The sequence below is a fragment of the Dermacentor silvarum genome, chromosome 7, assembly GCF_013339745.2.
Source record: "Dermacentor silvarum isolate Dsil-2018 chromosome 7, BIME_Dsil_1.4, whole genome shotgun sequence".
NCBI lineage: Eukaryota > Metazoa > Arthropoda > Arachnida > Ixodida > Ixodidae > Dermacentor > Dermacentor silvarum.
The window spans coordinates 81,595,041-81,607,904 of record NC_051160.1 but is presented as its reverse complement, the minus strand read 5'-3'; the positions used below and the strand labels follow the sequence as shown (position 1 = coordinate 81,607,904).

Sequence of the window (12,864 nt, the reverse complement as noted above, 5' to 3'; positions counted from 1 at the left end):
GCGTAAAAGCTTGGATCAGCTTTAACTAAACCTTCTCAGCGAGGTTGAAAGTTTCTTAGACAAAGCCGAGTTCCTGGTTAAACAGCCACTGCAGCCGCATCATAGCGAATAAAGAGAAAACATTGAAGAACAACATTCGCCTGGCGAAGCAGTCTTTCTTTTCGTGCAGCGCCCATGCTCCGTAATCCTACCCCATTTAGCCTTTTCCGCCACACATGACAGCTGTTGAAAGCTCTATTCGTGTAATGCTACTCATTTAAATACATCCACTATCACTAACCACCTAAGCATCGGTAACAGCTACACAAACTATGTGTATACCACGCACGATCGCTGACGGTGAATGATCGACATAAAAGGACAGCCTCAGAAGCACAAATGTATCTACAAACAGCTATGCGAGCCCTGCGCAACAGCGTATAGTGATGTGATGTAGTTAATAAAGAAAAAAAAGTGATGTGCTGTAGTTCCCATGTTGGTGTGATGAGCGTTATCATGCTTGGGTGCTGTGTGTTATCAATTTCCTATAATGTGGTTCTATGCTATGTGTATGAAACAGCGCACAAAAGCGCCCTGGACAGCATCTGTCTTTAAGTAAATATTTTTTGTAATTAAATACCCATTGGGCCCCATAATTTTCAGCCACCTACTAAGCCGGACAGATTTGATCTAAAATACCGCATAAAAATTTGGGGTTATGCGTGACGTCGGCCAAGCGGCCCTACTATGGAACGTTTAAATGCGGGCCGCATATGCAGGAGCCACATAAAAAAGGCCGCAGACGCAGTAGGCCGCTTACAGTGTGCAATTTATAAGCGTCGAAATTTTGATGTACCTTTCCGCCCTATGTGCGTTGTTTTAAGCCTGTATTTGCGTTGTTTAGGCCGGTAGCGTCGAGGTATTGACAGCGCCACCCCTTCAGACCGGTGCACGGTCAACTATCAACTCTTCATGAGAGTTTAAGAGGCTCACTTGATAAGCCGGTCATGAAGGTGTGGTGTCTTCCATGTTTCTTGGTTTATTTTATAATCCAAACCATATGTCCCACCCCTGTTTAGGCCGCTCAGCCATCATTTTCATAAATTTCAGTCTCCCTCATGTTTTTATTTTGATTTATTTATGTCCGCGAAAAAACTCGCTACACGTCCACGAAATATTGCTGCACCCTACAGCCATCACGGCTAGTGGCGTATCCATTCATCCAAACGCATGTTTTTCATTTGCAGCAACCCAACATAAGCCGCACAATAATGTTAAGCCCGGACCACACGTATGCTTGCGGACGCTGCGCAAGCTCGCATCTTAGTTTGTTGCTGATCACAGATATATTAACGCTTGAGGCACGAGTGCACTTGCGCCATCATCGTTGTATGTGTCGTTTTCACTGGTGGTGTTAGAGATAGATGGAGAGTTACGTGCAGAGTTAGATGATGACCAGCGAGGTGGCGTCCGCTTGATTCACAAAACAATAAAGTGAAGTGCGTACACCATCAACACTCCTTTCAATTGGCTCGTTGTTGCCAAGAGAGCATTCTGTTTTCCGGGTTTATTATTATCATTGTGCCGCATGCATACTTTAAGCAAACTAGAGTATCTGCTGTGTTGCTGCGTTTATGACATGGTGTGAGTGTAGCAGACAGTAAATTTTAAGCTATTGTTGTCGAACATTTGATAGTGTTCTTCCAATCAATGACGGTTTTCGGTCGGTCTAAACTAGTGCGCCATCTTGGTGCCGATGCATCCAGTGCCACAGTCAGCGATTGTCATTATGCCAGTGTTGTGAGACCCTCGCGAGCTCCCAGGCCTCTGTCTTTCTTTTCTATTCGGTCCAGCAGCACTTGCCTTATGTGTTGCCTAGCGCGAAAATGTCGCAGTCGGTATCTTTAGAGTAAAGTTCAAGCTCAACGCTATAGGTTACCATCGGTGTAAGTGCTTCCCTATACGTGTCAAATTAGTATTCTTTTTCTTGAACGTAGTTGACGCACTACAAGAGAATGTGAGTAATCTTGGGACTATCGAGTATAGCTCTACCGGATTTTGTATTAGGTGAAGGGAAGCCTCACTGAAGTGTCCTGCTGGTGAAAATATTTTGACAATTGTACTTTGCTGCCCTGAAGTCGAGTAGCGTTGCCTCAACTTTACCTGCAGGATATTGGTCCCGTTGTTTACTTTTTGTTGCTTAAAGAGAACCTGCACTTCCCGAGACCAATTTATGCTACTCTCAGGGTCAGAGTCACTCCTTTTTGTCTGCCTATAAGGTGTTGGACAGAAGCCTAGTTTATATTGGTTATAAAACGAAAAACAATAGGCGAATTTCTGATCTACAACATAAATACGTGCTTCGTGAATGTAAAACGATGCTTAGTCCTTAGTAGCTGAATTTACCTGGACGTAGTTGCCGAGGATCAATGCAATCAGTCCGTGCACCACTATTCTCAGACCGGTGCTTTGATAGTATTCCATAAAGGCCTAAAGAGAAGGATACAGATGTAGAAAACAAATGTGTTAGTATTTCAGTATACAGGCGTGACATTTTGCGGTTAATTTTGAATGAAATTTGGCAGAGACACTTAACACTGCATACATGTGGGAATACGAAAGCATTGTACCGTTTGTATTCATTGGAACATCATGAGCTTGCTCATTTTATGAACTCATAACGTGACGCCGACTCCTCCCTATTGTCTGCGCCGTTACGTGCCCAGTGATGCACACACTAGGCACAACTTTAGTAAGCCAGAACCGTGTAGCCGCCGTGGCGTTCGGGAAGCGTGATCGTCTCGCATGCGAAAGACCCCGGTTCGATTGCCACCCAAATCGAAATGAACGAAAGTTTCTTTTTTTTAGGCATTAATTTGCTTTCCTTGCGGAAATCGCCCTGACAATTCTAACGTCAACCCGGGCATTTTGACGTGTTCCTTGCTCTTTGTGTGTCGGCCATTTTTAATACCATCTTTCAATCACGCCGAAGCCGACGAGATTTCGCGTATTGAAGCATATAATGCTTTCGTATTAAAAGGCACACGTCATTAGATAAACACGCACCACTTTTGTTCACTGTTGCTTCAGTTTTAAAGCAACAAGCCATTATTCTTACGCAGTGTAACCATTTTGAGCACTAGCGACACTATATTGCGAATTCGTAAAGGCGATGTGTATAACCTACATCGAAGCTCTTAGCTTTCCTTTACCGAACGTTGAGAAGCAGAAAGGCACTCACTACTAACACCAATCTCACTTCATTTTTCTCCATAAGGTGCCTCTTTCGGTTGCATCCATTCGCGCTGAAACAGTGAATTCACTGTTGCAGCTAATCGTGAAAGTGGTGAGCAGTGCGAAAGGCCGCACTGAAAATTTAACGATGAATACCAGCGACGTAATATTTCCGATCGAGTGGAGGCTACAGTTTTTGAATCGAATGCTGCGATTTCTAGTGAGAAAATTTTCGCTCAGATAGATACGTGCAGACAGCTTCTGGCCTTGTTGGGCACCGGCTTACCGTTGAACATACAGTATATCCCAGTCAGCACAACCAGGCTGGCCCTAGCACGGCTATATCATGGCAAAAGCCTGCACATGATATAGGCACCAAGCCAGCAGCGCTACCCGGGTCAGGAATGGCCCAGTGCGGTCATGCCACCGGGGGGCCTTTATCGGTCATTGAGTGGCAGCTGCAATACAGGCAGATCGCCGGCTGTGCCATTCATTGCCATTCTATCTTCCCACCTTGCTTACTGGCAGCGCCGGTATTGGTTAATACCCGGGTCTGCCGCCTTTAGCCAATTTATTGTCCCGCATTACCTACTGGCATGGCCATATTGGCAGGTTTCAATGTATGTAGGCGATGCCAATATTCCCTACGATTTATAATCGCGCAAATTATGCACGGTAGTGCGATGCAACATACCATGATCTACCATAAAATCATCAAATAATGATACATGGTTTCTTTATTGGTATTAAAATGGGTTCATACAGATTGTTGCTCGTGTTCCAACAGTCCTGCGGGTCACCTACGAAAGCTGTGACTCTCACGGCACAGGAGGTTGAGGCTGGTCTCGCAGAAGAGGCACTCAGAAGATGCTGAACGTGTTCAGCCGCTTCGGCGTAACGCCGCTTCTGCCATTAACACAGTCGACGGCGCCTTCTTTCTTTCTGGGATTTTACGTGCCAAAATCAGTTCTGATTATGAAGCACGCCGTATTGGCGGGCTCCATATCAATTTCTACCACCTGGAGTTCTTGAACGTGCACTACAACGCAAGCACACGGGCGTTTTTTGCATTTCGCCTCCATCGAAATACTGTAACCGCGGCCGGGATATGATCCTGCGACCTCGTGCTCCGTCGATGGCGCCTGGCAGCCACATTTTATGAAGTCTTGTGCTTGATTGATGTCGACCTGCTGCTTCTCACAGCCAGCATCTGCATCCAATACATATACATATACTATTCTAACACTGCTAGCCATGCAGAATATATGCAAGGGTCACAAAAGTAATAAATAAATACATATCACCTGTTGTCACCTGGCATAGCCGCACTGTTAAAAAGGCTCTCTTGCTTTTCTTACCATTCAGGCTGTACAACAGTTGAACGGCACGGCCGAGGATGCGCTCATTATATCGAAGGCAACCTCCCACAGGCATGATCTTTCCATTCGTAAAAGTTCTTTACGCGGAAAAAAATCCTGAAATACGCAAAAATTAAGTAGAAAACGCACCTGCATCAAAATATGCGCTTTTTGTTCTATAACTAGCCAATTATGGTGAATTATGCTTGGCCTTCATCACAAGACTTCTGGTATAGTGCTTGTGGGTAGCTGTACTCAGCCATTTGCAATGCATACGCTTTTAGAACACATATATTAAAGAAAGGGTGAATTGTTTCACGATAAAGACCCAAGCTACAAAACAACAGATTCCAGCGATGCAGGAAGTTCTGAACACCAGTGAGCTCGCAGAATGTACTTCCTGAGTGAGGAATTACGGCAATCCAATTTTGGTCTTCTTGAGTGTCTCAGCCGGAATGTGCCGTGCTGCATGTTTTCGAACAAATATGGCGTTTCAGCTAACGCTGAATCACAATTTAAGTAGAAAAAACGTCGCGATGTTATAGTCACCCTGTTCGTAAGCGTCCGTCCATTATGTCTGTAAAAACAATACAAATAGTACGCAATGCGCTTAGTTGAAACAATATACTTGAGAATAAAAATAAGACAATTGTACGTACCTTGCGATATTTTCGCTTCCGATACTCACGATCTTATTTCGCAATAAATGCAGTTTTCCGACGTTTCTATTTTGAGACGTTTGGCTAGTTCTTCATGTTTCACCTGATAGCAGAATGGCAACAAACTTGTAATCGCGGACGTCAAGCCGCTGGTACTGAACACACTGCTGGGCAAGTGGATGCATGTTTTGCAAGCATCTTTTTTCTGGGGTTGTACGTGCCAAAACCAGTTCTGATTATGGGGCACGCCGTAGTGGAGGGCTCGGATTAACTTTGACCACTTGGGGTTCTTTAACGTGCACTACAACGCAAGCACACGGACGTTTTTGCATTTCGCCTCCATCGAAATGCGGCCTGCCGTGGCCGGGATATGTTTCGCAAACAAAACGTGGTGCAAGCGAAGTGGACAACGACTTCTCACAGGCAGAAGAAGAATGTGTACAGATCCCTCCTCCTCCGAGAGACCGAGGGTCACCACGTTTTTCTGGCAGCGGTAGAGGTCCACCCTGCTTAGGGAGCAACAAATTTGACAGGGCATCCACGCTTCTTTGCGCACCCATCCGGTTCTGAGTAGCAGCAAAGGCTCAGCTGGGCGCATAATACACAGTGCATACCTTCGGTACTGCAAAGCGAAGGGACGGAGGGAAAACCTGTAAGAGCGAAACGCTTTCAAGGTGTTTTGACGTCTCTTCGCCTGCTCACGTAGTGCGTGTTTCCATACTCTGCAGGCAGTAGTGAAGAACGGCACGCACACATTTTCTTCTTTTTTATATTTATTTATTTATTTATTTATTTATTTATTTATTTATTTATTTATTTATTATTTCTTTTGGAGAAGCTGCGGCTGAACTAGCAGTAGCATTTGCGCCGATTTTATTATATATAATGGCTGAAGTGTAAGGGATGACAAATGTACGTCCAGAACAACTGAAAGCGCGCAAGGAATGTTTTTTTTTTCATGCTGCTCATTCCAGGAGAATGGTAGAGCAAGACAACGTGTGCGCAAGCGGGTAGTCCGGCGCACAGCATCACTTGCTAACGTGCCCCATGCATTTCTTGCTTCTAGATAAATAAAACAACAACCTCAACGAGGTCACCCACTCCATCGCGCGAGGACTAGTCAACCGCGCGGGAGACACTGGAGACGAGTTGGACACCAGGGACAGTCTTACTACTTACAACGATCTCGTTAAGGCATTTTACCTTAGTCGCCGAACATTCCCCCCACCTCACCCCAAGTTCAGCCGGGCGCAGGCTACCACCCTGCGTCTGCTACAAACAAATACGTACCCTTCACCCGCCCGCCTCCACCTTATATTCCCTGAAGTTTACAATACCCCCAACTGCCGGTGCTGTGGCACTCACCCGGCTACGCTTCCGCATATGCTGTGGGAGTGCCCAGCACAGTACACACACATTAACACCACGACCCTCTCGTCGAGGTTGCGTGAGGCTCTGCGGAGCTCCGCCCTCGACGACCAAACCTGGGCGACCCAGCACCCCCGTGAGGCGGCGGCGAGGCAAGCCCTCAACGTCCCCTCATGGGAGGCTTAGGCCCGGCCATCTTAAAGCGCTGGTTCCGCTATAAATATTTATTCCTCCTCCTCCCCTGAGAAAAACAGTGAATAGAAGCGAAGCAGCGACAGCCGTATCTAAGAAACCTTGCGACAAAACCTTACGCGGCGCATAACGTATAAGTTATGCCCAAGAAGCGCGCACAGGGATCTCATTCAAGTTCGCCATATTAATTTACCTATGTTAGTACAGTGTCAAAGCCCGAAAGCTTTACATAAAAAAGTGCGCTCTTCAAACGCGCCTTTTTTGCAGAATGAAGGAGATGTTTCCAGTCTTTGCTCGTGCGTGCAAAAATTGGTTAGTACGTCATGTGCCACTTCGAATTCGTGGCCGCTGCGTAACGAAACGTAGGTGGGAGGTAGAAGAAACTGTCCTTCATCGAGCGGGAGTAATAAAATAAACCATAATAAGCAAACTCAAGTGAGATCACATACGCTGTGATTTGAAACAAGGTAGACCAAGCGTTGATTTTACAGAAAACGCACTGGCTACACGTGAGAAGAAAATAGCAAGCATGCTGTTAGCATTGTTAGTTAAAAACTCAACATACATATTCCAAAAATGTTGTGTGTGATGTGTATCCCGATATATCTATAAGAGGAAAAAGTTGGCAGAGGTGTACCGTTGAGGGCGTAAGTGGGAGTCTGAATTTGATACGGAATGCGCGATACTCTTTGTTTTACACTAAAAATGTTAAGGCTGATCAACCATATGCCGCACAAAGACGAGCGAGCTGATGTATGCCGCTTTGCAAAGTAAAAACATTCTTTGTTTTATTGATTAGATTATATAAGACGCAAAGTCAGCGATCAATTTAATCTAATATTGAAAAGAATTCCAAATAGACAACCGCCCGACAATTAATGACCAGGCCGCCACTGACTATGCTGTTGGAGCTTTCCTGGGTGAAGTGCAAAGATAATTGCACCATAAAACTATGCAGTATTTTGAAATTACCTATCAGCGAAACTATTAAAGCACGCAAATGTAAGCGCATATGCTTTTTAATTCTATACCCCCATGAATTTGTTATTGCGCCTATGAAGGATGCACCCGGAAAGCGCACATTGATGCGTTATAACATAGTGCGCTTGCACCACTTGTAAACAAACTCCGATCTAATGATTCAACACAATAATAACAATTACGTCAAATTAAAAGCCTTCGCAATAAAAAATATGCAGAACATACCCAATTTCGTGAGAAGCACAAAAAAAAATACTGTCCCGAGTGATTGTCGTTGCCGTTGGCGTGATTGGTAAAAATTTTAATCAATATTGCGAGGTGTATACCATATATACTCAGAAATGGCCGGCGAACACTGCGGGAAAACTAATGTTAATATTCTGTTTTGTTTTACAGGCCGATATTGACGGGCCTATCAGAACTGCTAAACAACGTGGCAATGCCTATAGCATTGAATGGAGGTTGATAGCCAATGTGTGGAGACGTGCAGCCACTGACGGCCCTCTAACGGCAAAGCAGGCCCGGGATAGCTAGCTGCGTTGCCCGGCTTAGCCATTAACGGGCTTTCACCGGCGAGCCAGGGCCAGCACTTGATATCTGATACAGTGGCTTTGCCAGCACTGGTATTACGGAGGCAACAGCGTACCTTCCCAGATCTCACCAGTGCCGGCTCAAAACGAACATGGGGCCAACTATGTATTGTGCTGCCTGGAATGAATGCATATGGCTCCTACAATGTCCATTTCCGTGTATAAATCTTGTATGAACACAGTGGGTTAAAGCAAACGTCGATATGGTACTGCTTCCTGCCCAACGCTGGTTCCCCAAAGGGTCATGATAACATACAAATGCAATCATTCTGTACAGAAGCCATAAGTTTTAGGGCCTAAATAAAGTTTCCTTAGTCAAGAAAATCGCATAATAGTAACGAACGAAGATCATCCTGAAATCAATGGTTTTGACTAAATTCGAACTTATGCTCACCTCGTTCTCCTTAAGGTTAAATTCAATTTGAGATATAGCATGCCAAGGTAAATCTACTGTAAATTCTAGCTTTACGACAGAGTATTTAGAGTAGCCAGTTTAAATTCTTTAATGTTATGCTGATATACTTCAACGGTAAATTATTTCAGAAGTACTGAAGTGAATTTTTGGGACATATATTTACGATACACGGCGCGTCAGCCATGTCGGGCAAACTTAAAAAATCGTTGCAGGAGTTACAAGAATGCAAAGAAAGCCGAAGGAGGAGATTCCGTTAAGGACGATTGTGACCCGGAATGATTCTTGGCAAGGCGCTTTCTCTACATGCCTGCAAAAGCATCTTAAATTGCTTCAAGCGAATAATCCTTAGCTCGTGCCAAATTCAAAAAGTGTCTTAGATTGTCTTTCCAAGTACGGGTGTCCTAAGCGGCCGCTATACACCTTTTCTGTCTATGTAGTAGATCTCGTATTCTATCCCACAAAGCCAACTTCCTTGTGCTGTTCGTAAAAGCATCGATGAATTTTGTCCTGGTGCCTATGAAAATTGCACTGGATTTAACATTGCCAACTTTGTGTTTATATTAGGATTTTATCTAGCTTCTACAACGGTTGCTTTTAATCAAACCCCTGTCGCTCAAAAAGAGGCGATTTGTATTGGATCATCTATTGCTCCTGTTCTAAGTAATATGCTTTCATCATTTTGTGTCAAACGGATTTCCAGATTCGTTGACAAAACATGAGCCGCTAAGATTTTATAAATTTTCAGATACGTTGATGATTACTCATTTATCCTAAAGGATGTGCGCCCTGGACATTCTGAAGAGCTTGTGAACTAAGCGCCTATGGTTCTGGAATTTTGTTGCATAGGGCTGAAATTTCGGTTAGAATTACCTGAAGCGGGATCCCTCCAGTTTCTCGATATCAGTATCATTATGCATGACGGTCATGTGTGCTGAAAGTACCATCCACAGTCCAAAAAACTAGTTCTTAGTCACATTTCGGCCCATTACAAGTTTGTGAAAGGGGTATTTGCATAAAAGTACATGCTCACGGCTCTCACAATGTCTTGTGATCATCGTGCTACACCTGCGAAATGCTGGCTTTTCCGCGGAACTGCTGGCTTTATTGCAGGAAGTATGATTAAAGTAGTGAATTCGGGGGCAAGACAAGCCACAGTCGGCTTGAGTCTAAAAATTCGCGATCGATCTTTGGTTGTGCCATACCTTCATGAACTTTCATGGAGATGGCTGAAAAATGCGGCATAACGGTAGTTTTATCGGCGACTGGTAGGCTTATACCTATGCGCAATATCGTGAATGGTGCTGCCCAGGCCAGCTGCACAATAATACACACCCCACGTTTACAGGACAGAGTGAGTGTGGTGTACGGGACCCCACTTTCCTGTGGTAAATGAATAAAAGAACATCGCGCAGCTGTTAAGTCATTGTCGGGGAGCTGACATTTGGTAGATCAGTGCCTGCGGTGCTCGCGTAGGCCTGACTTTCAGGGCACCCGTGTCCTGCGCAGATTTGCGACGCTGCAAGCTTGAGAAATTTTCGAGGATTTCAAGGCCATCGAAATTGATGATTGTGTGGGTAGAACTTCACGGGTCTTGCAAGCAAAGGAAAATTCGCATCTCAAGCGGCACAAGAATTCTTTTGAGTGACAACCACGACTTCATCGTCTTTTTTAAGTTTTTGCGCAAGTATGTGCCTGTTTTTCGTCATTAAACCTTCAATAGATGTCTAGCAGCCGTCCAGCCTACATATCTCTTCTTTCTGTCCGCGTTCCTTAACGCTTGTCATATACAAGGTATGTTATCACCAACTAGCCGAACCTTTTGTGTTGAATAGTCTTCTTAGCAACATCTGTTTTCACTTCAAGCTCAGAAATGGCAAGGCAACGAAAACGAACGTTCAGTTATGACGGCAGAAGAAGCTACCCGCTTTGTTGCTATGTTTTGCTCTGCTCGGAAAGAGACTGCTCACCTTTCTGTTATAACGCAGCAGTGGACAAGGAGCTAGAACGCGTACAATCAGAGGGAAATATTGTAAACATGTTGCCCATCGCCAATGGCCGCGTATTTCGATTATTTTTTTCCGGCTTTCGACGAATATATTTCTACGGACAAAGGGGTTGGTACATATATACATTAAATCCTCGTTTCAGAAAGTGCTCGTTGGTCGGAATTCCCCATACGACAATCAGCTAGCAGTGCATATGCAGAGACACGGGCCAAACCTTTACCTAAAGCAGTGTCAACATCGCCGGTTGGCAATTTGCACCTGGACGAGCAAAATTACCTTCAGACAAACAAACGGGATTAACGCGTCTTGGTTATCAGACAAACTAGTCCGATAATTAACTCATTCTTCCAGTGGTCTTGAGTAGGTACACGCGACGTATCCTAACCGTACATTGCAATTGCATTGTCGAGTTATTTTTTCTACGTATTCAAAACTTAGTCGGTACTTACTGTTGAAAAATAACGGCAAGCGTCAGTACGACCGCCAACAGTTTGCTATGAAACTGCTTCTTACGAGACTGTTACACTTTCGGTATCAAGGAGGTGGACTCTACAGATTGGTGATACGACAGCGCACTTGGTGTTTAAACTGCGGTTGCTGCATGCAAACGCGGGAGCAAAATACATAGCGAAAAATGCACAGTATTGTTTTTCTACGACCGTAACTATCATACATAAAATTATTGATACATGGGGACAGCACACTTGGCCATTTTCCTTGACACCAACATATTGTCGATGACGTCAAGTTTGACATTATGCAACAAAATTCCGTGTGAAAATGAAGTAACTAATGTCTGAGAACGGTGAACTTTATTCACATCAAATAACACTTGACATGATGTCCTAGGCCCAACAGAAAACCCTGTCGTAAACAGAACTTGATAGAACGCCTTCCCTCCCCCCGCGGCTGTTGCCGGCGAAGCGAAAGTGAGAATAGACTCTAGTCACTGCGCCATATCTGATGATGAATATAATAAGCAAAACTAGCAAATCGAAGGAAACCACATGCCAGAAGTCAAGAGCCGTCAATCTATCCCAAATATCAAACTTTGTCCTTTCTCCAACATATAACGAGTGCCATAGCCGAGTGTCCATCGTTTGTTCGTTTTGTTGCAAATGCTGCGGTTTAAGAGGGCGCCGGCTTCCCGCAAATTGTTGCACCCATTACGCAGTTGGCGCGAAAGAAGCAGAGGTATGTTTCTCCAAGCTTTATGAAATGGCCAGCGATGTAAGGTGGCTTTAGCGACGACGGCCACCATTATCCATGCCTGATCATGCTGGTTTTGGACGTTTCTTCCGCTCAAATAAACAAAGTGTTTGTCGGTCTCGGTCGCGGCCACGTGGCTTAAGAAAAACACTTTGCCGACAGCACCTCAACTGTATTTTTTTCCCTTGCCACGTCAACGATAATGTACGCTTAAATTCTCTTCCTTGAAAATCCCACTTTAAACCGACTGTTACCGCCGCTTTGCCCATTTACAATTTGGGAATAAGAAAATATTATATCACAGTAAAACACAAAAAAGGCAAAGGTAAAAAGGTGAAACACAAAACACAAAAAAAACACAGAAAGAACTGCTCGTATTGCATTTTTGAAAGCGGTTCACAAGAAATCAGTCATTTAAAAAAAACGAATACCTTGGTGATTCTCTGAAAGAACAGTCGGCAGGAAAAGGTTTAACAAATTATAGAGATAGATGGGCTCCTCTTTCAAAGAAGGCGGAGGAGTCCGCAAATGTTGTACTTTGTTCTGGCATGCTTATTCTCCTTCCATATGAGGGCGGGAAAGAACAGTGAAGACTGAGGATATTCAACAAAAGAAAGTGGAATTGTCCCTATTCACACGCTTTGGTATTTCTACAGTCGTGGGTGGTGCCAAGTGTCCTGAAAAACGTTTAGAACTGTTCCTAAAATCACAGTGGCACTGATTTTATTGCGCCTAGGACTAGCCATATGATAGCGCAGTGCAATTGAATTGTGTAGTGTGAGAAACCAGCTTCTGTTGTTTTAGCGCGTAGGTCGAACACCATAACAAATGCTGAAAATAATCCGTATGAATCCAAGCAAAACAAGTTAATGC

General features: G+C 44.3%; 1 long non-coding RNA gene across 1 annotated transcript in view; it reads right to left on the bottom strand.

Annotated features, from left to right (window-relative positions):
* LOC125946832 (uncharacterized) overlaps window positions 1-11,400 on the bottom strand; it is a 45,429-nt gene extending 34,029 nt beyond the window's left edge. Inside the window, exons 1-2 of the long non-coding RNA XR_007467910.1 lie at window positions 11,232-11,400; window positions 2,386-2,469 (exon numbers count right to left, since the gene is read on the bottom strand). This is a non-coding gene — a long non-coding RNA (uncharacterized LOC125946832). The remainder of the gene's footprint in view (window positions 1-2,385; window positions 2,470-11,231) is intronic.
* Between the last annotated feature and the right edge of the window lie 1,464 nt (window positions 11,401-12,864).